This window comes from Eublepharis macularius, chromosome 4 (genome assembly GCF_028583425.1).
Source record: "Eublepharis macularius isolate TG4126 chromosome 4, MPM_Emac_v1.0, whole genome shotgun sequence".
Taxonomy (NCBI): domain Eukaryota; kingdom Metazoa; phylum Chordata; class Lepidosauria; order Squamata; family Eublepharidae; genus Eublepharis; species Eublepharis macularius.
Window position 1 is genome coordinate 105,225,292 of NC_072793.1, and position 23,508 is coordinate 105,248,799.

Here is a 23,508-nt window from a genome sequence, read left to right on the forward strand (position 1 = left end):
CAGCAGCAGTTCCAAAGAACCGGCTGCCCGGGGCCTACAGGAAGGGCACAGGAAAAGAAAATGGTTTTTTAAATGTCCCCAACTCCGCAAGGAGCTTCTTCAGGCGCGGCAAGCAGAGCAAGGGCCGGGAGGGTCCGCCAGCCAGGCCGAGACGCGGGTCTGAGGTGGCTGGCTGAGGCTCGAGCGAGCTAGCTCTTTGCTGGGCTTTTGAGCCTCGGAGAGTCCCTTGCTGAGAGCAAAGGAACAGGGGAGCGAGGAGGGGAGGGGGAAGAAAAAGTGAAACGAAGCCCAACGCGTTGTTCTTTGGGATTCCCGGGACTGCCATTCCCGCTCCCCTCCCACGGAACGGAGCGAAACAACCCCGCGCGCAGCTCCACGTCCCCTCCCGTGGGCGGCAGGGCGGCAGGTGAGCGCGTCCGGCGAGCGCGAAGGCCGGGGGCGGGGCGCGAGCAAGGAGGGGAGGTGCGAGCGTGCGAAGGGCGGGCGGTCCAGAGGCGGAGGTGGCTGAGACTCGACGGGCGCTCACTTTTCGGGGCAGCGCTCTCGGCCTCGGAGCGCCCAGCAAGTTTGGCGCGTCCTGCCCAGGAGGACCCCACGCACAAAAGGGTGAGTGACTTCGAGGGCTGCCTACAGGGAGCGTTTCTTTCCGAGGCCACCGTGAAGCAGGGGGGAAGGCAGTTCCTGCCCCGCCTGGCCCCTCAGTGAATGAGGAAGCGGCGCGGGCATCGCCTTCTCTTTTCGCTTGAAGAGATTCGCTCGCTGCTTCGCCCGCCCCCGCCCCCTCAGCCACTGGCGAGTTAACGCGGTCCATCTCTTTGCTCCGCTGCCCGAAGCCCCTTCGCCTCGGCTCCGAGGTGGCTCCTCTCTCGGAAGGACAGACTTGCCTCCCGCCTCTCGCTTTGGGCTGGGCGACACACACTTTGCGAAAGAAGCGCTGCTCTTTCTCTCCTTCCTGCTTCCCCTTTGCGCTCGCAGGCGGACTGGAGCGGGGCAAGGCAGGCTGAGAGTTGAGCAGGTAGCGCCCGCCGCCGGAGTTTCCCAACTGTGATCTAGACCAGAGTTGCTGAATCGAACATCTGCCGGAGAACTGGCTCCCCCGGGACTTCCTCGTTTACGAGCCTCCATCTTTTCTTGAAGTACTCTGCCAAATTCATGCAGATCGAATTGCACTTTAAGGGAGATTGATTTGTTGGTGGCAGCTTGTGCTTTTTGCAGCTTACTCTACCTACTTGTGTAAAGCTAGTCTTTTTCTTATGTTCCCGGTTCCTCGTACAAAGTTCTTTTATGAATGACCCATTCTCTTAAATAGTGACAAAAGTGTAATGAGACACTTTCCAGAAATCACTTTTAAAGACTTGTCGTCCTTCTTGTTAAGCAAAATCTGAATATGGCCTTTTCAGCCTTCTAAAGCTGTACAGGAAACTGGAGTAACTTCAAGGGCTGGACAAGGGAAAAATAGTGAGAGCAGAAATGCGAAGGCAGCACCCCAAATGACCTTGCCTTAGGAAGAAACATTCAGGTTTTGCCCATTTGATCTACAATTTGTCACAGCAGCAGATGATTTTTTAGGACAGGGTAATTGACAGCTGCATCAATATAGTATTTTCAGGATGGAAAATAGAGTTGCATATATTTTTATGAAGTATATCTAGTGCTCTCTATCTGGATGCCTTACCTAGGCTCCATTGGGCCAGTTCCCATCCCTCTTTCTCTGTCTTTGGACATCATAGACTGCAGTGACTGAAGACAGCATTTTAAGTGATTTGTAATTAGGAAGGATTGTTTCCTTTAGCCTGTGGCCACTAGCCAAGCTGGCCTTTCTCCTTCTTTTGTTGTTTGAGTTGGAGAGGTTGTTTGCCTTTCACATTAAGTGGATTATTGGGTTGGGTTGGCTTTTCTTGTGCTATGTATATTGTACACCTGTTTTGTAGTTAGGGTATTCTTGATCTGTGTTCTTTGTTGATTAGTGGTGAGATAACACTTCCTTTAGGCAGAGAGCTGCTGCTTGATCTCTCCCAGTTCTTTTAGAGCCAGCATGGTTTAGAGTTAGTGTCAGTCTCAGGTTCAGATCCCCACTCTGCCATGGGAATTCGCTGGGTGACCTTGGGTCAGTCAAATACTCTCAGTCTAACCTACCTTATAGGGTTGTGAGGATAAAATGGTGATGGAGAGAAGGATGTAAGCTGCTTTAGATCCCCATTAAGGGAAAAGGTGGGATATAAATGAAGTAAATAAATAACATTTAACTTGAATCTTGCAGTCATCAAGGCACTATATGAGCATTGCTGGATATTTTTGCGGGTGTTGCAGAGAGTTATACCAGTGCTTGGCAACCTTTTCGTTTTCTCCAACAAATTCTATAGTATGCAGTTATGCTACTCTTGTGTATCTGCAGCAAATAAGCATCTAGGACCAAAGAATATTTGAGGCATCTGTGCTACAGGTTGGATGCCTGTATGTTTCATACCTTTCAGGGTGAGGGGTTTTGTAGTACAGAAAAATCCAACAAATTGAGTAATATGTTTGTTCCTTGCCTGTGACAGTAGCAATTATATTTTTAAATTAAATAGCCAGATGGTTTAAATAACTATGGTAGTCCAGACTTGGGCCATAAAATAATTAGTTCCAGGAAGCATAGCATACTTTGTCTGAGGAAACATAGAGGGGAGTTAATAATTTAGCTCATAAATCCATGGAAGGATATAACTTGCTTATCCTTAGGTCAAATATAATTTAGGTTGTGAGAACTCTGTACCATCTGGTTTATAAGAGGGTGAAAGTAGTATGTTAAACAAAAATAGCTTACATTGAATATTCTTTGTAATTTTACTGATCAATATGACTTAATTAATATTTCTGATTAGAGGGCTAATTCCTATGTTACAAAGTGTTTCTGTCCTATTGACAGTTTCTGGGAATTCTGTGCTTAGAGCTTAATTCCCATGGGTGTGTGGGCCCAATTCAGATCAGGACCATGGTGCATGGGGAAAGGTGGCTTAACCCCACAACCCCATGCACCACCATCCAATCTGAATTGGGTGTGCACATACCATTGGGAATTAACCTTTGAGTACTGAACTCCCAGAGCACATCTGGACAACAGAAGCTGTGCAGAAACAAAGACCCCCCCTCTGGTGGCAGCCACTACCTGTTCTCACAATTCCAAAACTGCCCACAGGTTGGGAACTTGTGTTACAGTTACTGAAGTGAAAGAACAGGCAGCAGGTAGATGTTACTTCCAGTGTTAGCTATGAAGAGGAGCAGGGGCAGCTTTTCAGAAGACCAGAGACATGGAGAGAGAATGAAGTGTGCGGTAGAGAGAGATGGGCTCTATTTGGATGAGCAAAGAGAGACCACCTAGTCCAGAGGTTCTAGCAGTCACTGAGACAGCTATGGACCTATGCAGATTTATTTCAGTCTAAGACCATTGATATCAAAGTACTCAGATTTGAGGAACTGTGAATAAGATTGCACTGCACATTTGTTTTCTTGCTAAGGATACCAGTATTTCCAGTGATAACCTTTTTTTAGCACATAAGGCTGCAATGTTTAGTCTAACCAATGAATCAGGTAATTGATTAAACTCATTTGAAAGCAGACCCTGATTAGCTGTGCAGCAGATCTGTAAAAAGAAGTTAATTATTTTTTAATACAAGCACATACAAGAATGGCAATTTTAGACTAGGCATTTCTGTCTCACACAGTAGGAACTGCTTCTTCAAAACTTGTTTCATCCAAGAACACAATATGGTTTTTATTAAGAAATAATGTCTTATTCATCAGCACATTTATGCAGACTAGCTCAGGTGATTACAGTTTCTTTAATTGACCAGTACCCTTTTATGTAAACAATGTAAGCTTCCAAAGAATTGTCATTTATTACAAAAAAATTGACCTAAAAGAGAGCCAATGTAGCACAGAGATTAGCGTTTTAGACTAGGATAGGAGAGGCCTGGTTCAAATCCCCACTCTGCCATGGAAGCTTACAGGGTGACCTTGGACCATTTCACTCGCAGACTAACCTACCTCATAAGGTTGTTGAGAGGATAAAATGGAATTAAAAAGTACATTGTAATCCTCTGAGTTCCAATAGGGGAGTAAGGTGGGATATAATTTAAGTAAATAAATAAAAATAGAAGATTAGGTCAACAATGTATATGCCCTGAGCTAAAGAAGTATCAAAGATAAGTTCTTGGTCTCCATTTCAAAGTTGACACTGGACTGAAAACACAGTATAATCTTCCTGAAAAGCAGTGGACTGTGAGATGTCCCTTATCTACTTGAGAACTAGTGCTCTTTTATATGTGTGTGTAGCACTTCCTGTTCATTTCTTACAAATGTGTGTTATCAGAAAGCCAAAATGATTCTTAAAATATGATAATTGTCAGTTATGCAAATGGCGATGGTAAACTTGAGGATTTTGGAGGAAACAGTGAGTACAGTTGCAACAGTTTCCAAAAATTAATATTTAGCTCCTGTCTTGTAAATCTAGGCATATTTTAAATACAAACATAATACTTGGAAAAATATATTTCCATGCTCAAAGTTAAGGTATTTTTATTTTCAGGGTTTGATACTTTTTGTCATCTTTTTTAAAAGATCAATATTTAAATTTCTAGATTTGAAGACAGATGAAATTATATACAACTTACATTTAAAAAAAGTCTAAAACAGTATGCTGAAAGTGATACTTAAACAGTTTACAATTCATGTATTGAGTGGCATTGAGGACGTTGTTGGTATTGATCATTCATGGCACTTGTGGGTAAAAATGGAAAAATGTTTACAAACAGAATGAAAAAATTCTATTAATATAAAAACAGTTTTTCAGGATTGAAGTCCTATTGCATAAAACCAAACTTGGTGGTGGTGAAGAATGCTGTCAAGTTATAGCTGGCGTTGTGACAACCCTTGATGGGGTTTTCACAGCAAGAAACTAAGAGAGGTGGTTTGCCATTGCCTGGCTCTGTAACCCTAGTCTTCACTGGAGGTCTCCCATCCAATTACTAATTAAGATTGACTCTGTTTAGCTTCCAAGATTTGATGAGATTGAGCTTGCCTAAACTATCCAGATCAGGGCAAAAACTTAATTCATTGTAAACAAACATTTTGATGCTTTACGTTGAACATGATTTTACTTTAAGTAGCAAATAGCAAACTGCTGATATCATCAGTTTCTTAAGGATCCAGTTTTTGACATTTTAACATTCAAGTACATTATCCATTTCCTTAAAAGCAATCATTTGGTTTATAAAAGATTTTAAAATAATTACTCGGTGGGGGGGGGATCCCTACTCACTTGCTTATTTCTAACCTACTTTTTCAAAGCTTACCTGTGCCGCTACTTTTTTTTAACCTTCTTTGCTGCTACTGCCATGGCATTGAGGCTTCATTCAGTTGCCATGCTAAACTACAAGTAAACTCATTTTTTCGGTGATGAGGCAAACCTGATTTATTTGTCATATCTCCATGTTTCCCTTGCTCAACTCTTCCATTCCCCCTTTCTCTTCTCACAAAGAGCATGGAAACAAACTGAAATTGAAAATAAGCTCTAGTTTCCTGCCAGGTCCAATTTGGGGTTTGCTTTTTCTCCAGAAATAGAATTCTAACTCAAGATTCAGCTGTGTGCATTGTGCCCCTACAACAACCCTGTGAGGTAAATTCGGCTGATAAAAATGTTTTCTCCAAGGCTTCCAGGTGAGTTTCCATGGTAAAGTGGGGATTTATACCTGGATCTCCTAGTCTATCACCTAAACCGCATTTCCCTGAAATATCCTATCCAATCTAAAAGAATATAAAATTCAAGAAGCTGAGAATTAAACTGCTAAATTAGGGAAAACTTCAGAATCTAGCACAGGGTCTTCAAGGTGGTTATGGAATGTCAGTTGCTGAAATTTTTTTTAAAAAAAGGAAAGTAGTAAGGCATCTGTCAGAGACTGCATGATGGGTGGGTTAGAAGATTTGCATATGGTATCTTCCATTTGAGATGCTTTTTGCTGCTATTCCTCTATAGCTTTTGAGCATGCTGTCATTCATATCCATTCCAAATATTTTTGGGTAGAATTGGGTAAATGTTCAAATGATTTGAAAATTTGGATGCAATTTTAAGAAGGCTATATTTATGGAAATCTCTAAAGTTGTACACTGTAATACCTATATCTTAAAATCTCCTACCTGAGGAGGTCAGGAGAGCCCCCACTCTCCTGACTTTCCTCAAACAATGCAAAACTGAATTATTCAAAAAGGCTTTTTACTCAGATAGAAGAGCGGTATTGTAGGGAGGGGGGGTCTCAGATGCTTCGCTAATGAGTTAGGGACCATAGACTTCACCGCCTTACATATAATTTGTTGCTTTAAATATGAACTCCTATATACTTCCTGTGCTTCATGTGGTCTAATGTCAGTCCTAGAATTGATTGTGTTCTATTTCAGCATTTCTTTATCTCTTTATTGGATCCTTGCTAATGCTATGCCTTTGTAAACTTGTATTTATTTCCCCTATGGCATTGTTTATGGAAATGTTCTTGACACTGTATGGAAATGTCCTTGATTTAACTAATCTCACACTGTGTAATCCAACTTGACTCTCAGTGAGAAAGGCAGACGATAAATGACATAAATAAATAAACAAATAAATGAATAAATAAATTGAAATGCTGTATATTGTTCCTGCAGTTGAGCAGGACATAAATTGTACAAATAAAAAAAATCATAATTGAAGAACTACCATGCACCCAGTTGCTGAGACCAGGGGCAGACCCGTCATTTTCCAGTAAGCTGTTGCCTTGGAGAGCCACTGTTGGCCAGTAGCATATTGAGCCAGACATCACCTAGTCTACCAGTGCTGCATGGGCCATTCAACAGATGCAATTATCATTGTTCTCTCACCTTCTCCAATGCTGCTGCCATTTGGCAATGGCTCAGAGGAGGCAGAATGTGAACTGACGTCTATTGTTGGCTCCACTGGCCAGATCTGAACTTCAGAGCTCGCTAGCAGTGTAGGCTTGCTAGCCTGCCCCTAGTCACTAAGAAACAGAAAAATTTTTTGGGTCTGAACCTTTTACAGGAGCCATCCCCTAATTCAAACATTACTGAACATGTTTTGGTTTAGTCTGGAAGTCTGTTTTGTCTATTTTCTTGGTGTTATAATACCAAACACAGTATGTAATGAAAAACTGGAAGGCTAAAGAAGATTCCCCCATTTGATACTATTTGAGTGGGGGGAAAGGTACATTGCCATTGGTTGCAGGGAACAAAATGTCTAGGATCTTTTTTTTTTTTTACACTTAAAACAAATATTTAAAGAAGATTCTCCCGTTTAATACTATCAGAGTGGGGAGAAGGTACCATGCCATTGGTTGCTGGGAACAAAATATGTAGGATCTTTTTTTAACCTTTTTAAAAACACTTACTGTAAACAATGGTGTTGAGAATCTCACATCTTTAAACATTTTTGAAGTTTCAAAGGCAGCTACATACATTGAGGGACAAACATGATAATCATGTATGGCAATGACATGCCTGCCAACCATGCCCATATATGCTTCTTTTAATGTTGTTGTTAGTAGACATGGGCACAAATGGAAAAAAAACCTGAACAAGCTGTTCGTTGTTTGTTGCCATCCACGAACAACGAACAGTAATGAACATAACCCTGTTCACAAACATGTCCGTTGTTCGTTGTTCATGGCCCTTTAAAGATCCCTTTAAACTATCAGCTGGCAGGTGGCAGAGGGGATTCCCCCTGCCACCTGCCAGCGAATAGTTTAAAGGGCCCTTTCCTGCCACATGCAAGGGGCAGAGCCCTTTAAACACCCCATAAACTGACCTACCCAATGTCCAATACCCTCCAAATTTGCAGGGGACATAGTCCTCAGTGTCCTCTGAAGACCCCCGAAGTTTCAGAGAGATTGCACCCCAGGAAAGGCATGATGCATGGGTCTCCCCTTTTTTTGTCATTTTCTCTTCACAGTGGCAAAAACGGGACTCTCTGGTGGAAGTACTTTGAAGGGTTAAAGCCAGAAGGAGTTCAGACAGAGTTCAGTCCCTGCCTCTGTTGCCAGGGGAATTGATTGAAAGGCGCTAGACTGTCTGGTTTGACGAACGTCGTTTAGAATGGGGCCTCATGAATGGCTTGTTCACAAACAGACGAACGTGCTGTTTGTGGGTTTTTTCCATTTGTAATGCTGTTCGTGCCCATGTCTAGTTGTTACTGACCAGCCACTATAAAGGTAATACTGATTTTCTCAAATAGAATCTGAGGGCAGGTTGGCATAAGCAGAAATTTGGTTTGGCATTATTAGGACCCCTTCCTTCCTTTCCTTTTTTGTGATTAGCCTTCCTTTCCTTTTTTGTGATTAGCCATAAATTACTAACAGAGACATCTATGGGCTAGATGCCTCATACACTGTGCATTGACCCCATTATTTATTTTCAGACCAACACCATTAACATTATCTATAACTTAACACGGTTAGAATTATAACCACACAAGCATTTTGAAGAACCGTAGACATGGCTACTTTTTGTACACTGGTTTGTACTAACCGTAGTAAAAATGCTGGTATATATATAAGATGGAAGAGTTGATTTGAATCTGATGAGAAAGACTAAGGGTCATGTTAAGTGAGTTCTGGGCTACTTCTCAGTCTCCTGACCATGCATTATGCATTCTCTAGGCCTCCAAGGCTGGCCCAAGATATTTTGCTTCCTGAGATAACGCCTCCCCCAGTGTTGGTTCTCTGTAATACATTCATGTTTTTCTCCTGGTCTGGTAGTCCATGTATTGTTGAAGTAAAAATGATCTATTGACCGTTCGTTGGTGATCCCAAAGCCTTATTGTAATAATTTTGATCAATGCACATTACTTTTTCTCATGATACTTATAGCCTGATCATATGCAGAGTTAGGCATAGTTGCACACATTTTTTTGCATTCACACAAACACACAGTGAGTAAAAGGAAGTTTCCTTATACTGAGCCGGACCATTGGTCCATCAAGGTCAGTATTGTCTACACAGACTGGCAGCAGCTATCCAGGCAGAGGTCTTTCACATCACTTACTGCTTGGTCCTTGTTAACTGGAGATGTCAGGGTCTGAACCTGGATCTTTTACAGGCAAACCAAAGGCTCTTCCACTGAGCGACAGCCCCTTCTCATTTCCTTTAGTACTTTTGCATATGATTGTGGCATAAGAGTGACCAAAGCAAGTGCTTAAGCTGTCACAAATCTGCTGCCTCTAACATTGAATATGTATGCAGAGAGATCACCTTCTCCACAGAAGCCAAAGTGTTTCTAATATTGTAATATGCTGAGCTGCTACATTTTCTAATGTTTTCTTTATGATGCAGTTTATATTTTATTTTCCTGTCAACACATTAAATAACTACGTCTTCCCAAACATGAATAGAAAAGGAAACATGGAAATCATAATACAACACTCCCAAGGCCAGACAAGCCAAATCTCTGAATGGTTGGCAATGTTTGACTTTCATAACCAGAGTGATTAAAGAATTAATAAATATGAGATCTGCTGCTAATAAAATACTAGATCACAATATCAAAAGAACAATATGATACTTTTAATGGTGGTATTCCTAAGTAAGTGGGCACAAGATTGCAGTTTAGTGTGTTTGAAAGGAAGATAGGGATTTTTTTGGTACCGTTCTTCTCATCCCCAATTTCTTTGCTCCCATTTCTCTCTTTCTGTGCTATCATAGCCCTTCTTTATTTCTTCTGCTTTGTTGTTTGAAATGCTGTCACCTGTTCACCTGGTTCTCCCACATCTGTGCCATAGGTCTCCCACAATCTATTTAGCCAAATGATTTCATATCTCCCCTCACCCACCAATCCTACCTCTGAAATAAATCTCACTTTAAGTCTTCCATTCTGTTCACAAAAAAATTCTTTATTGAGTATTGCTTCCAGTTTTAAAAAATATGTGCTCTTAAAAATCTTAAATAACTTAAATATGTGCTCCTTTGAGCTACTTGTGCTTCATGTGGCCTAATGTCAGCCCTAGAATTGCTTATGTTCTATTTCAGCATTTCTTCAACTCTGTATTGGATTCTTACTAATGCTATGTCTTTGTAAAATTGTATTTATTTACCCTATGGCATTGTTTATAAAAATGTTCTTGAAATTGACTGTATTAATCTCGCCCTGTGTAATCCACCTTGAATCTCAGTGAGAAAGGCAGACTATAAATGACATAAATAAATAATAATAAAACACCCCCTCCCTCCAATTCCATTCCTATCAGTAATAGTGAAAACAATTGAAACTGTGGCTGCAACTATGGCTGCAATCCTATGAAACGTCATTGAATGGGTAGGACTTTTTTCCCTCAGAAAGATAGCCTCTGCTCCAAATTGGAGGGCAATAACACTAAAAGTAATGGAACTTTTCATTTGAGTCTTGAGATTCTCGTGTAATTTGGTGCCATCTTCAAAGATGTATCTGCATCTCAGTGCTGGTGTTACATGATACTACAAAGTGTCTTTGTGGGGAAGATTTTTTAAAAGTGTTGCCAACTTTTTAAAATGGGGAAGCACATTTACTACTCCTGTAGACTCTCTCAGGTCACTGCCTGTGTTCACTATGCCTTCTTGTTCACTTTGCTTCTGAATAGGATCGCTTTATCCTATATGAGCTGTTCCATTGGTTAAGATATTATGTGGAGACACAACTACATTTGTCTGTCTGAAATGATGTGGGTTGCCACTATAGGCAAAGATCTCTTCAATGGTGGTATCTCAACTTTAGAACTTTTTCCATCACAGATGTTCTCCAGATATCCAGCTTGCATAACTTTCATTGTCAAAGGAAAACTTATTTTCTGCAGGCCTTTGGTTAATTTCTGTCCCCCACACTTTCATGGTTGCTCCAACTGCTGTTTCGCACAACTAGTTTTTACTATCAATGGTTTTCAGAGATTTTTAGGTGGCTGCTATTGCTGATACTAGATTGTAGTTTATGAGTATGTGGCATCCTCTGGGGACAGAGGAGTGTCTTATCTGGGGTCCATGAGGTCTTGAAAGACCCAACCTAGTCATTACTTTCTTCCACTGTTCTATTGATGAATTCAAGCACTGTGAGTGTGACTAACTTGACCCACCTCAGCCTTACAAGGGAGAAGAGCCATGCTGCAGCCAGTCTCCTTCTTTCCTGACGGGCATTCCCTTTTCTGTTCCTGGGCCCTCTCCCTCCAGCCAGTGCTCTTCCATTTCCTCCTTTCTCCCCAGCCCCACACCTGTTCTTTGTGCTAGGCTCCACTCTCCCTGTCTCTGTTCTCTGCTGGTTAGCTAGCCCTTGCTCTCCACAGCCTGCCCTGCCTTATACCACCTGGGCCCAGAGAGCCATAGCTTCCCCAGCCGGGCTTGTTCACTACCTCCTGAGCCTTTCTATGGCAGGCTGCCCAAGCTACCCTTTTGTTGAGGCTACCCTGGCTGCACTCTCCTATGCCTCATCCCACCCTGGTTCCCCAAAGTAAGCCTTGCTTCTGGTCACAAGGGTGTGACCTGCCCTGACAGATAAGTTGTTGCCAGGTTGCTCATCATAAGGCTTTTACCAAAAAGTTTGCATGACATAAATATTTTAAATGTGAATATTTTGGCAATACTAAGTTGTGTAGTTCTTGTGACATTGTCTATAGTTCACTATATTAGATATAATTATATACATACTGAATGTAAAAATAGGTATCTACTAGGGCTGAGTTATGATGTAACTTTCTGTCTAACAGTGCAATCCTAAGCAGAGTTATACCAGTCTAAGCCCATTGAAACCAATTTGCTTAGACTGGAGTAACTCTGCTTAGGATTGCGGTGTAAGAGTAGGCAAGAAAACATATTCAACACAGGAAAACAGTTATGAGCAACAAACTCAGATTTTGCATTTTCTACCCAAAATTTGCATGAATTTTAATAGAATGATCCTGTAAGATACAGTTTATTTTGCTGTATACTTCTGATACAAACTATAATATGCGAATTGACAAAAAAAAGTTGTAATATAGTTGTCTTACAAGCAGAGGGAGAAAGGAAAATCTTTAGCTGGAAAGGAAAGTTTAGCATTAAGTTCATCTATCAGGAGGGCCTCTATTGCTAACCTCAAATTTAGAAAGTCCAGATCCAGGCTTAGCTTTTAAAATCAGAAGTGAAAAGTTTGAGATGAAGATGTAAGGCAGATTGAGGGAAGATAATGTTTTCAACTTGAACCATGACAGTGATAAACTTTTAAATGTTTAAGCATTCCAGAAAGGGGTGATGGGCTGTGCAGTGCAGAATTGTATGCTGTACATCCTTTTACTATCTCTGTATTTCAATATGATCTAGTTTGCCTCTAGGAAATAATGTCCTGAAGAAGGCAGAGAAGATAAATGCTAACATTTGGGAAATATTTTGGAATAGTTTTGTGTTTGGGAGCTGATGAAATATAATGATTACCTTTGTTATGCCCTCAATAAGGGAAATGTTTAAGGTTGGGGATGCCAGAGAGAAGGGTGGGTTGATTTTACTGTGCTGTGATAGTGTTGATTCGTTGTTAATTGCCAGTTACCATAATGCGTTGTATTATACATGTCACTCTTCGATGCAATATGATCTGGCTGCCACTACAAATTAAAAACCTCAGTCTGTTTACTTACCTTCAGGATTTGTCTTGGGCTTTATTTTCATAAAACAAAAGTAAGTGTTAAGTGGAATCTGCCTCTCCTACTCAATTATCAGTTAGTCAGAAAGGAAAATATATAGGATAGAAGAGGATAGATATTATATTCTGGAGGCAAGGAGTTAGTTGTGAGATTCTTCAGTTGTCCATCAGTAAGCCTGAGACATAGTAGATAGAGTGTCAATCAACGACTGCTGAGATTGTATCCAATTCATTTATAAAATAAGCTCAGTAATTATGAAGTCTAATGGACTTAGGTTTGCATTGTGAGTGACTGAAAAGTCACTGTCTTTTATCTCAATTCTATCTTACAGTTGTTTTCTGTGGGTAAAATGAAGGGGAGCCAGGTAGTTTGCCCTGAGCTCCCTGGATAGCAGGAAAGGTAAAGATGTGAAAAATAAGTTAAAAGTAAAAGGCTTTTTCAGATTGTTGTGTTTTCTTACAGTACAGTTGACCAAGCAGAAGTGGTGATTCTTTACTCTTGTTATGCTTTTATTTTATCGGTCTGTAATGGCCTTACCTGAGAGACTCTTACAGTCATCTCAGTTATGCAAGGCTATGCAATCAATGTATCTTATAACCCAATTTATGGGGTAGAGAGTGCCCTCAAGTCATAGCTGGCATGGCAACCCCTGGTGGGGTTTTCATGGCAAGAGACTAACAGAGGTGGTTTGCCGTTGCCTGTCCCTGCAACCTTGGTCTTCATTGGAGGTCTCTCATCCAATTAATAACCAAGGCCAATCCTGCTTAGCTTCTGAGATCAGAGGAGATCAGGTTTACCTGGGCTGTTCAGGTCAGAGCATAACACAATTTATATTCACTTCTAAATGATAGGTATAAATAAGTATAGCTGGTCCAATAAAATATGTTATTTCAAGACAACTTTTGCTTCTTGCAGCTACCTGTATCCCCTGTCCCCAGGTCCAGTTGACTACAACTAATAGGGCATTAGCGATAGGTTTTTCTGCTGCATATGTAAAATTTCCCTGATAGAGGTATTCACTTAAAAGTGGGTAGGTAATCAGGGTACATCTACTTCTTCAGTGCCATTCTAAGAATACGAGAAGAGCCTGCTGCATAAGTCCATCTAGTCCAGCCTCCCGTTTCACACAGTGGCCAACCACGTACCCTGGGTGCTACTTGGGCCCTCCCCTGGTGATACCTCATAGCATTGATATTCAGAGGTTTGCTGCATCTGGTTATGGAGGCTTCCTTCATTCACCATGACCAATATCCATTGATGGGCTTCTCCTTCATGACTCTGTTTAACACCCTTATAAAGCTATCTATGCTTGGGGCTATCACTACCTCCCCCGGCAATGAATACCATAGTTTAATTATTTATTAACAAAGTATTTCTGTTTGTTCTGAACTTAGTTCGCAACAATTTCACTGAGTGCTCCAGAGTGGGAGAGTTAGAAAAAGCTCCCTCTATCCAGTTTGTCCACTCCATGTATAATTTTATAAACCTCTATCATGTCTTTCTTAGCCTCCTTTTATTATGGTAAGTGAGAAAGAAAGATGTACTATAAGATCTCTCCTGAATCAGAGTACTGGTATATCTAGTCCCTCAGCACTGGTTAAATATAGTACCTCCATGCATGGATGATCCACTGCACTATCATGGCAAATAGCTGTTGATGGATTATGAAGCTGGCTAATCTTTGGTTAAAGCTGTCTAAACTAGTGGCTGTGCCACATCCCTGGGCAATATGTGTTGTGTAAAGAAACTCTTTTTTCTATTCAAACTATGGTGGTGGAAAGAGCTGTCAAGTCATAGCTGACGTATTTCTTTATTTATATATTTCTTTATTTTCAGTTTCTGTTCTGCCATCCCTGAACTGGCAGGTTCAGGAAGGATTACATTCTGGTTTATGGCAGAACCGGGTGGGTGCGTCTGTCTTTTTAATTTTCAATTTTATTTCAAATGTAAATAAACTACAGATTATCCATACAGATATAATATATCTTGTTAATACACTCTTACACTGCTGGGTTTTTCAAGGCAAGAGACTAACAGAGGTGGTTTGCCTTTGCCTACCTCTGCAAACCTAGTCTTCTTTGGAGGTCTCCTATCCAGTTACTAAAGGCTGACCCTGCTTAGCTTCTGAGACTGGGCTTGCCTGACCTGGGAGATCATTGGTCTAGTATTTTTGGAGTAGAAGAAATCTGCTTGCATTAGATCATGTGTAATTTTATAAACCTTTGCCATTTTCCTGCCCTGGTTATCTGTTTTCTAAAAAAAACCCCAAACTCTTTCAATTTTCCTTGCAGTAAGGTGCTCCAACACTTCAGTTATTTGAGATGGCCTTTTTTGCACCTTTTCTCGCTCTATAATGTTCCTTGAGATGGGGTGACCAGTCCTGTACAAACATAATATTTCATTAAGTAGCCTTCTTGTGAGGTTTCCATGGGAAAGTTATTGTTTTCAGTTTTGCTTTAGTAGACAAGTTTGCTAGTATATATTGTAAAATGTATTAAAGGATCAAAAAGTAAAATGAACTTTTTAATGTAATATAGTACTTTGGATGTTAATAATTGTTGAATTATTAAGGAATGAAATGCCTTTCTGAAATGTACACTGGTAAATCATGAAATGCTATTGAGTAATGTTGATCCGTGTTTATCTGAAATGCAGCATTCCAGTGTCATAAGTTAAGTTTTTTTAGAATTTTAGTTGAAATCCCTGGAATTCAAACTAGAAATTTAGAATCACTGTACAGAAGCTGTAACAACTGGGAACATTCTCTTTTGACAAGTCTCTGATAATCTTTCCTTAGATTCTTGAAATGTCTTTAAAGTGTCTGGAAAAACAGTCTCTTTAAGTCTCTGTGTCTGGTGTTAAAGAGTAACCTAACATATATATTCCCAAGGGATAGCAGTATTAGTCTGTTGCAGCTAACATAGTTATGGTGGAATAATACAGACCCCCCCCTTCCTCTTGTGGGTGGCAGTTGAGATAAAAGAGCATGTTTGAGGGAGTAGCTTTTTATAGATGGAGAGTTAAAGAAACATATGATCAAAACATAATTTTCAGGGCTGGTAACTCCAAAGGCATGATGCTTTCCCATGTAGTACATAGGGAAGGAAATTCCATACCACCTAATAAAGCACATTTTTCCTTTGTTGTGAGTGTATTTGCTGCATCAGGTCAATACAGAGAATGGGCATATTTTGTGTAATGGCTTGCTGTATGTGTGTATTAAATTTATAAGTTGTTTTAAAAGCTTCTAAATCCTTAGGTGCTAATAGTTTGACTGCTTCCACATGGGCTTTTTTATCTGCACCTTTGCATCTAAAAGAAGTTCTCTATTTTGGAGCAATTTATACAATATTGTCCTCTAATTATCCACTTTCCATTTTTTCCCCATCGCAATGCGCTGTTCCTCAGACTCACTTTTCTCTAATTTTTTAGGAAAGAATGAGGCCCAAGTGCATCAACTCACCATTTGGAAGGGAGGATGTACATTTTCAGAGGTCCCACCCATATTACCATTTTCTATCTATCAACCCCCAATGGCTGCAATTTTTCCCACTATGCCAGTGGAGGATTGTTGGAGGGCTATTAAAAATGTGAAATTGCTGTAGTACTTTAGCAATTACTGTTTTTTAAAGCTCTCAAAAAGCCCACCAGTAATGAGTGAGTAAAAATGGTAGCCGATGAAGGAAGTACATACAAAAAACCCTGCTGTATGGATGCTTTGTTGTGAATGCAAATGCTTCTGCATTTGTGGCAGCATTGAACACAAAAAGGGGAATCTTCACCAGACAAAACTATCCATATTTAAGCCATCTTCTTAAAGCGTATAAAAACTGTTCATTCTTGCTACCTCTTGTCTTAACAAAATCTATATAAAATTAGTGGTTACAACTTTCTTACACATATGAATATCTTTTGGCCATCCATTAATACCTGTCTTTGAGTTCTATTTCTATTGTGAAGTTAGACATTCCTGCCATTCTCAGATGCTTTCTGCACCTGGGCCTTAATACACTGTATATATTGATTTGAGTTAGACAGCTCTACTGTGTTGCTCCTCAGTTTTGTGCCCCCCTCCAAGGATGTTCTATTCTAGGCCTCTAGACTCCCTTTGTGGCTTATCAAGTTATGGGGCTAGCCCTGTTTCTGTGTGCAAAGGCAATTTCTCTTACTTCCTTGGTCAAATCCAGCAACTGTTCTCCTATAGTTCTGTGACTCTTAGTCAACTGAAGGAGGGCAGGATGAAGAGACACATAGGCGAGAGAGAGGCTTCCTGTCCCCCCCCCCTCATCTTTGTCACCCTCCACCTTTTCTTCCTTTCTTTTCATTTTGCTGAAGAGGGAGTCTTATACATGAGTGAGTAGGGAAGGAACTTATGTGAGTGTGTGAGAATGGAGGGGGTGTCATCTTTTCCCATCACTCTGTCTCATTTATTACTTCCTGAAATAATTGTTTCTTGAAAGTGGTGATAGATGCCTGGGAGTTGTAGGCAAACAGAACTGCTGTTAAGCAATAGCTTCTTGCTGCTTCACAACTTTCCAGAAGCATTGGGAAAACATGTGCCTGTTGTTGATCAGTGGCCTTCAATCTTTAGTTCTTTCCTCACAGGCATTGGGTCAGAAGAAAAGTAAGAGCCTATAGCCCTATCTCATCAGATGTTGGAAGCTAAACAAGGTTGACCTTGGTTAGTAATTGGAAGACCACAGTCACTGTGCAGAGATAGGCAATGGCAAACTACCTCTGCTCATCTCTAGCCTTGAAAACTCTAGTAGGGGGTGCCATAAGTTGGTACTTTCCAACCACACCTTCCAAATGGCCTGCTGCAAAACTATTTGTAGGCCAGAGATGTCAAGTAAATTCTGTTGTACATGTTCATTTTTTAAGTTTATTATTTATTTATTAAGGTAACGATACCCCGCCTTTATACATAGTTCAAAGCAGCTTACAAAATTATTTTAAAATTTCCAAATTAAAACCAAGATAAAATCTCTCCCTCCCCTCCCCCATTAAAAGATGCTGGCCCTTCAAAAGCCCTGCCAAATAAGCAAGCCTTGCAGTGCCTCCTGAATCTAAGGAGAGGGCCAGGGCTGGTTCCAGAATTTTTTAGGCCCTGGGCAACAGAATATAACTGGGCCTCCCCTTTTTCTTTGAGTCTCCACTGTGGAGAAAGATGAAATAAATATCTGAAACAGGCTTGCCAGACTCCCAACAATGGCAACTGCTGATGACTGTAGCCTCTGCCCGCCAATCAGTGGGAAGAGGCAGGCTGCCCAGAAATTGCCCACAAGTCAGCAGGAACCTGGAAAGAAGGCTGGAGAAATGAGCATGAATGAAATGAGTCAATGACATAACTTCTGGTCCAATCCTGAAGCAACGGTATTGCACTGTGGCTGATTCTTTAGGAATTGGCCCAAAACAGTGAAAACGACGTCATTGCAGGGTGCTGCCAGCACACATACTTATGCGCCCACAAGAAAATAATGTAGGTGAGTGTCCCCCCACTCCCCCCAATTACTAGGGGAAACTTGGCAACCCTAACTTCCAAAGAACACTGAGAGGTAGGTTAAACAAAGCTATCGTGACTTGCTCAAGGTTACACAGTGACCCTAGATCAAGCTGAGTGATGAATTTTTAAAATCTATCCTCAAAGGTCTGTGTCTAACACTATCATCAAGTTGTTCTCCCACTAATCACTTTTCTATCCCAGTATGGCATATGCTGTAGGTAATCCAGGGCAAAGCCTGGTAATTACTGGGCAGAACAGTGTTTTGTTACAAACATGGGGAAAATGTGACTGCATGCTGTTTGGCTAACACTTAAAATGTAAAGGTTAGAGTTCATGGGCCATGGTAGTTCATCTGAAAATAATTAAACAGAAGCAATAGCAAAATGCCTGATTTAGGACTAATAAAGTCATAGCTAGTGTTTGATTTTTTCAAAAAAAAATTCTCAGGATTTTATCATAAAGCTTCTATTTAAAATTACATCAGAATGTGATCTCAGCTTTGATAATCTCAAGAAGTACAACATGTCAGACAGTCTCAGCCTTTTTAATGTAAAAATCTTGGTGTTTCACCTGAGCTCTGTGTCAGCTTTTCACCATCAAAGATACTGGCAGAAATACTCCAATTCCTGGTTTTTATGACCACAGACTGAATATGCCAGAGCAGTATACATTACTGTAGACAGAGATAGGGACAGATTCATCAACAGCTCTCCTTGCAGACCACTGATTCTGGCCCTGATGGGAGATAATCTGTTTGTCCACTATCTGCAGCAATATATTTCAAATGGGTAATGTTTAGGCCCCTGATCCTAGTACATATTCATGTAAAGAATATGTCTGCTTTCAGTGAATCTTGAAACCTATTTTACATTCAGTACCATATAATTCAGTTAAGTATCACATCCTGTATTCCATTTTAAGACCTTGCAAACTGCAGGTTTCTTCATCATGCCCTGAGACGCAATTCCCCTTCCTGTATCATCCAGCTAGATAAGAAGCTCCTGTTGCTCTGTTGATTTTTTGAATTTTCACTGCCTAATAATCTTTGTCTATGTTTAGATACATGATATCTTAGTTAGAGAAATGATGTGTTTTTCCTGTAGTGTTCTAAAGCATTATGTATTAGAATTGGAGGGGGGCATTTCTACTGCCCATCTTATCTGGCACTGCTCATAGTATTGCACAGGCTTTAAAGATTACAAAATGAATTGCCCTGAAAAGCAATTTATTCTGAGAAGCAATATAGAAAATATTTATTTTCTTGGAATCCTTCCTGTAAATATTTTTAGAAACATCAATGTAATGGCTTTTACAAGTAAAAAACATTTGAACCGCAGTTTACATTGTTACTGACTCTACAACAAAAATGGATCATTCTGCAATGAAGGTTAAGTGATATCAATTTTTTTAAAAAAAACAGATACCCTCCCTTTCTTTATACACAAAAAACAGAGTATTATTTGTGTCCACTTTGACATTCCTGGGTTGCAGCATACTGGATTCAAGTCCAGTAGCATCTTAAAGACCAACTAGATTTCCAGGATATGAGCTTTCAAGAGTCAACGTGTCTATTTCTTCTCCTGAGCTCAAAATGAGGCTTTTATGGTGGAGATCACAGAAGAGTGTGTGTATTCTTGTGTGTCGCAACACCTATTCACCTCTCACACACCCAAAGCCACTGAGCCTCTGGCTTGGCTCCTGTGCAACTTGCTGGAGGATCACTCAGGGATGCATGGATGAGGCCAAGCAGCTGCTGCTACAAGAGCTCAGGCTAAGATGTTGGTGAGCAGTGTGCATGCATAGTGCATGCACACACACACACGGTTCCTCACCAGCTGCATTCTGCCTGGCTCACAAGGGAAGGATGGCTGGCATAAAGGCAGAGGACTAAAAAGGGGAGGGAAGCTGAGGGAGTCTGCTCCTACTCTACAGACAACTGATTCCCTCCAGGCTCCCTCATTCAGAAGCCTTTGCAGAACATTGGGGCTGGGATGGAAGCTGCTGCTACCCACCCCCTCCATCTTCAACCACACTCTTGTCATTGGACACTCCCCTCTCCCAGCCAAAAAAGGCCCTACTTTACTTGCTGGATGAGGAGGAGGCCTTGATGACAGACTGCTGGAGGACCGGCAGCTGGTGCTACATGAGCTGAGGCATAGGAGAGGAGCGCTACTTCCTTCCAGTGCTTCCTTCCCAGCGTGCAATCACCAGACTGAGAGAGGAGGGACATGGCTCTCCCCTTGCTGTCAGCTGATTTCCCCAGACTCCCTCCCTCATTTGTAGAAGCCATCACTGTGAGTGGGCCCACAAGCAGCTCTGATTGGCAAATGTCCCACTTTGCCTACCCTTGGTGGCCCACAGGGACCCCATTCCACAGAGCAGGGGCTGTGATGGAAAAGTTCCAGGCTCTGGTTAATGCCAGATAGGCTACCCTAAGTGGTGGAATGTGTGGGTCCCAGGTCATGAATGGTTTTAAAGGTCATCTTGAATTGAACTCCAAAATAAACTGGCAGACAGTGTAGCTGTTTCAAAATGGGTAACATATGTTCCTAGTGGCTAGCCCCTGACAATAGTTGGGCTGCTGCATTTTGGACCAGTTGTGACTTCCTGACTGTCTTCACGGGCAATCCCGCAAGAGCATGTTGCAGTAACCCCACCATGAGGTTACAGAACATGGATCATCATGGACAGATTGGCTGAGTTTAGGTGGCGAGAGAGTTGGCACACCAGATGTAGCTAATAAAAGATGCTCCAGGCTGCTATGCCAACCTGCTTTTCAAAGAGCAAGACAGAGTCCATGAGCACCCCCAAGCTCTTGATCTGCTCTGAGAAAGCAAGCTTCACTCTGTCTAGGACAAGTGGATTCAGTCCCCCTAGAATGTCAACCTTCCCTACCAGCGTTACGTCTGTCTTATCTGGATTCAGTTTCAGTTTGTTCTGCCTTAGGTGCCTGACCACAGCCTCAAAGCACCAGCTCAGAACCAAGACATACACATCTTGGATAAGAAAATATATAGAACTCGGTGTCATCAGCATATAGATGGCACCCAACTCCAAAGTTCTGGACAATCTCATTCGGTGGCCTCATGTGTGTGTGTGTGTGTGTGTGTGTGTATGTTTGATGTAGTGGTTAAAAGTGTGGGACTCTAATCTGGAGAACCAGGTTTGATTCCCTACTCCTCCTCTGCTTGAAGCCAGCTGGGTGATGTTGGGTCAGTCACAGCTTCTAGGAGCTCTCTCAGCTCCATCTACCTCACAGAGTGTTTGTTGTGGGAATAATAACTCTGTAACTCTGTAACTGTAATAACTCTGTAAAATACTCTGTAAACCGCTCTGAGCGGGAGTTAAGTTGTCCTGAAGGGCAGTATATAAACCAAATGTTATTTTATATAACATTTGGTTTATACATAAGGTGGAGGCCTTAACATACGCAAGGACTGGGCTTCTCAGGTGCTTGCTGGTGGCGGGCAATGCCCTGGGGGTTTGCTGCGTTGTGGCAAGTCCCCTGGAGATCGCCTGCCACCAGCAGGCAGCCCAGAAAAATGAGCACCGAGCTCACTCATGCCAGGGCATGACAACGTCACTATGTGGAAGAAGGCAATGGCAAACCACCACTGTTCATTTCTTTTTCTTTTTTAAATAATATTTTTATTTTAAAATTTAAAACAAACCTCATACAAAAAAAGTTTGAAATCCCTGGATTAAACAATATGTTTATTTTAAAAGGCAACAGAGTTTCTGCCTGGCATATTGAAGAGTTACTATTAAAGTTAAGCACAACCTCACTCCTTGACATTTTGTGGTTGGCTCCACCTCCTGCAGACTATTCTGTGTCACAATTCCAAAGGTGCCCACAGGCTCAAAAAGATTGGGAACCCATGATTTAAAACAATAAGTTTATTAAAAGAAACTCTCCACACATGTACTCTGCACAGCAACAGATCATGCAAGGTTACAAACTAAATGTACATATACTCATTCCTCTGCCTCTTATGTAAACATAGCCTCGCTGTTATTCTAGGGCAGGCTCCTTATTCTTAAAGGTACAGTTTTCTATTAGTTATCCATTGCCTTATTTGACTAGGCTCCCTGCTCTTTGTTAGCTTCATGTGGTAATGGCAACCATCAAGATGGATTCAGCTGAGATGGATTTCACAAAAAAAATGGACACCATTTCCCTCATGTCCATGCAATTCAATTCTCTGTTGGCCTGCCCCCCTCATGGGTCAATCCTTCTCTTGCTGTCCTTTCAAGGAAGAAATACAGTCTAGCATTTGGCATCCCCAAGTCTCTGTCACCTTCTAGGTGTCATGATCCTAACAGGGCATGAGATGGGCCTCTGATTGTTCTCTGCTAGCTACAAGTATTTGCCTTAAGTACTGGGTATGTGTTAGAGCCATTAATGTTAGGGCAATTAACTTCTCTCCTGTTTCCTGTCCTTGTACCAACAGACAAACTTCTTGTAGCCCCCAAACTCTCAATAGTGTGATGTAGTGCAGTTCATTTCTCCACAAGGTGTAGTATGACTAAACCACCCAAACCTCATGAACACATGGTGCTGCCTCAGACTGTTGGCCCATCAAGGTAGTATTGTCTACTAAGACTAGCAGTGGAGGGTTTTAAGGAGGTGGGCTTTCTTATCACTCCCTTCCTTATCTTTTCCACTTGAGATGCTGGGGGTTGAACCTGGGACCTTTTACATGCCTACAGATGCTCTGCCTCTGAGCCACAGAGGTAGACTGGGCTGCTACATGTTGATCCAGTTGTACTGTATTCAAGGGCAGCACCACGTAGAATAGGTGGAGCTGAAAGAGCTCTGAGAGACCTGTGACTGACTCAAGGTCACCCAGCTGGCTTCAAGTGAAGGAGTGGGGAATCAAATCTGGTTCTCCAGATCAGAGCCCTGCCAGTCTTAACCACACCACCAGACTGGCTCCCCATTTCTACCATGGAAGCTCAGTGGGTGACCAGTGCTACCTCATAAGCTCTCAAATGGACTCTATAGCATGTTCTGTGAGGTATGGCACCAGTTTTCTACTCTCGCTTCACATAGGTTCGTGAAAAACTAAGCAACTGGGTTCCTATTGGAAGGGAAAAGAAGGCACTGGGAATAAATCTTGTCATATTACTCTAGAGCCTTATATTGCAAAGATCCACAGAATTGCTGCTTAACTCTCAGTCCCCCCCCCAGTTCTAGAATTCACTCACATCTATTCATCTTAGGGATGCCAGACCCTCACCGGGGTGGGGGATCCCCTGGCCCCCCCACCCCCGCTTACCTGGCCAGCGGAGGGGAGTGCACCTTCTGTGTGCGCTCCCCTGCGGAGCTGCATGCTCCCGCGCACTGCAGCCA

General features: G+C 41.7%; 1 protein-coding gene across 2 annotated transcripts in view; it reads left to right on the top strand.

The window, feature by feature from the left end:
* The first annotated feature begins 495 nt into the window (after positions 1–495).
* Positions 496–23,508, top strand: part of PRKCD (protein kinase C delta) — a 96,398-nt gene continuing 73,385 nt past the window's right edge. For both annotated transcript variants that reach the window (XM_054977086.1, XM_054977088.1), the window contains exon 1: positions 496–606. The gene's annotated coding sequence lies outside the window, so the exon portion shown is untranslated. The remainder of the gene's footprint in view (positions 607–23,508) is intronic.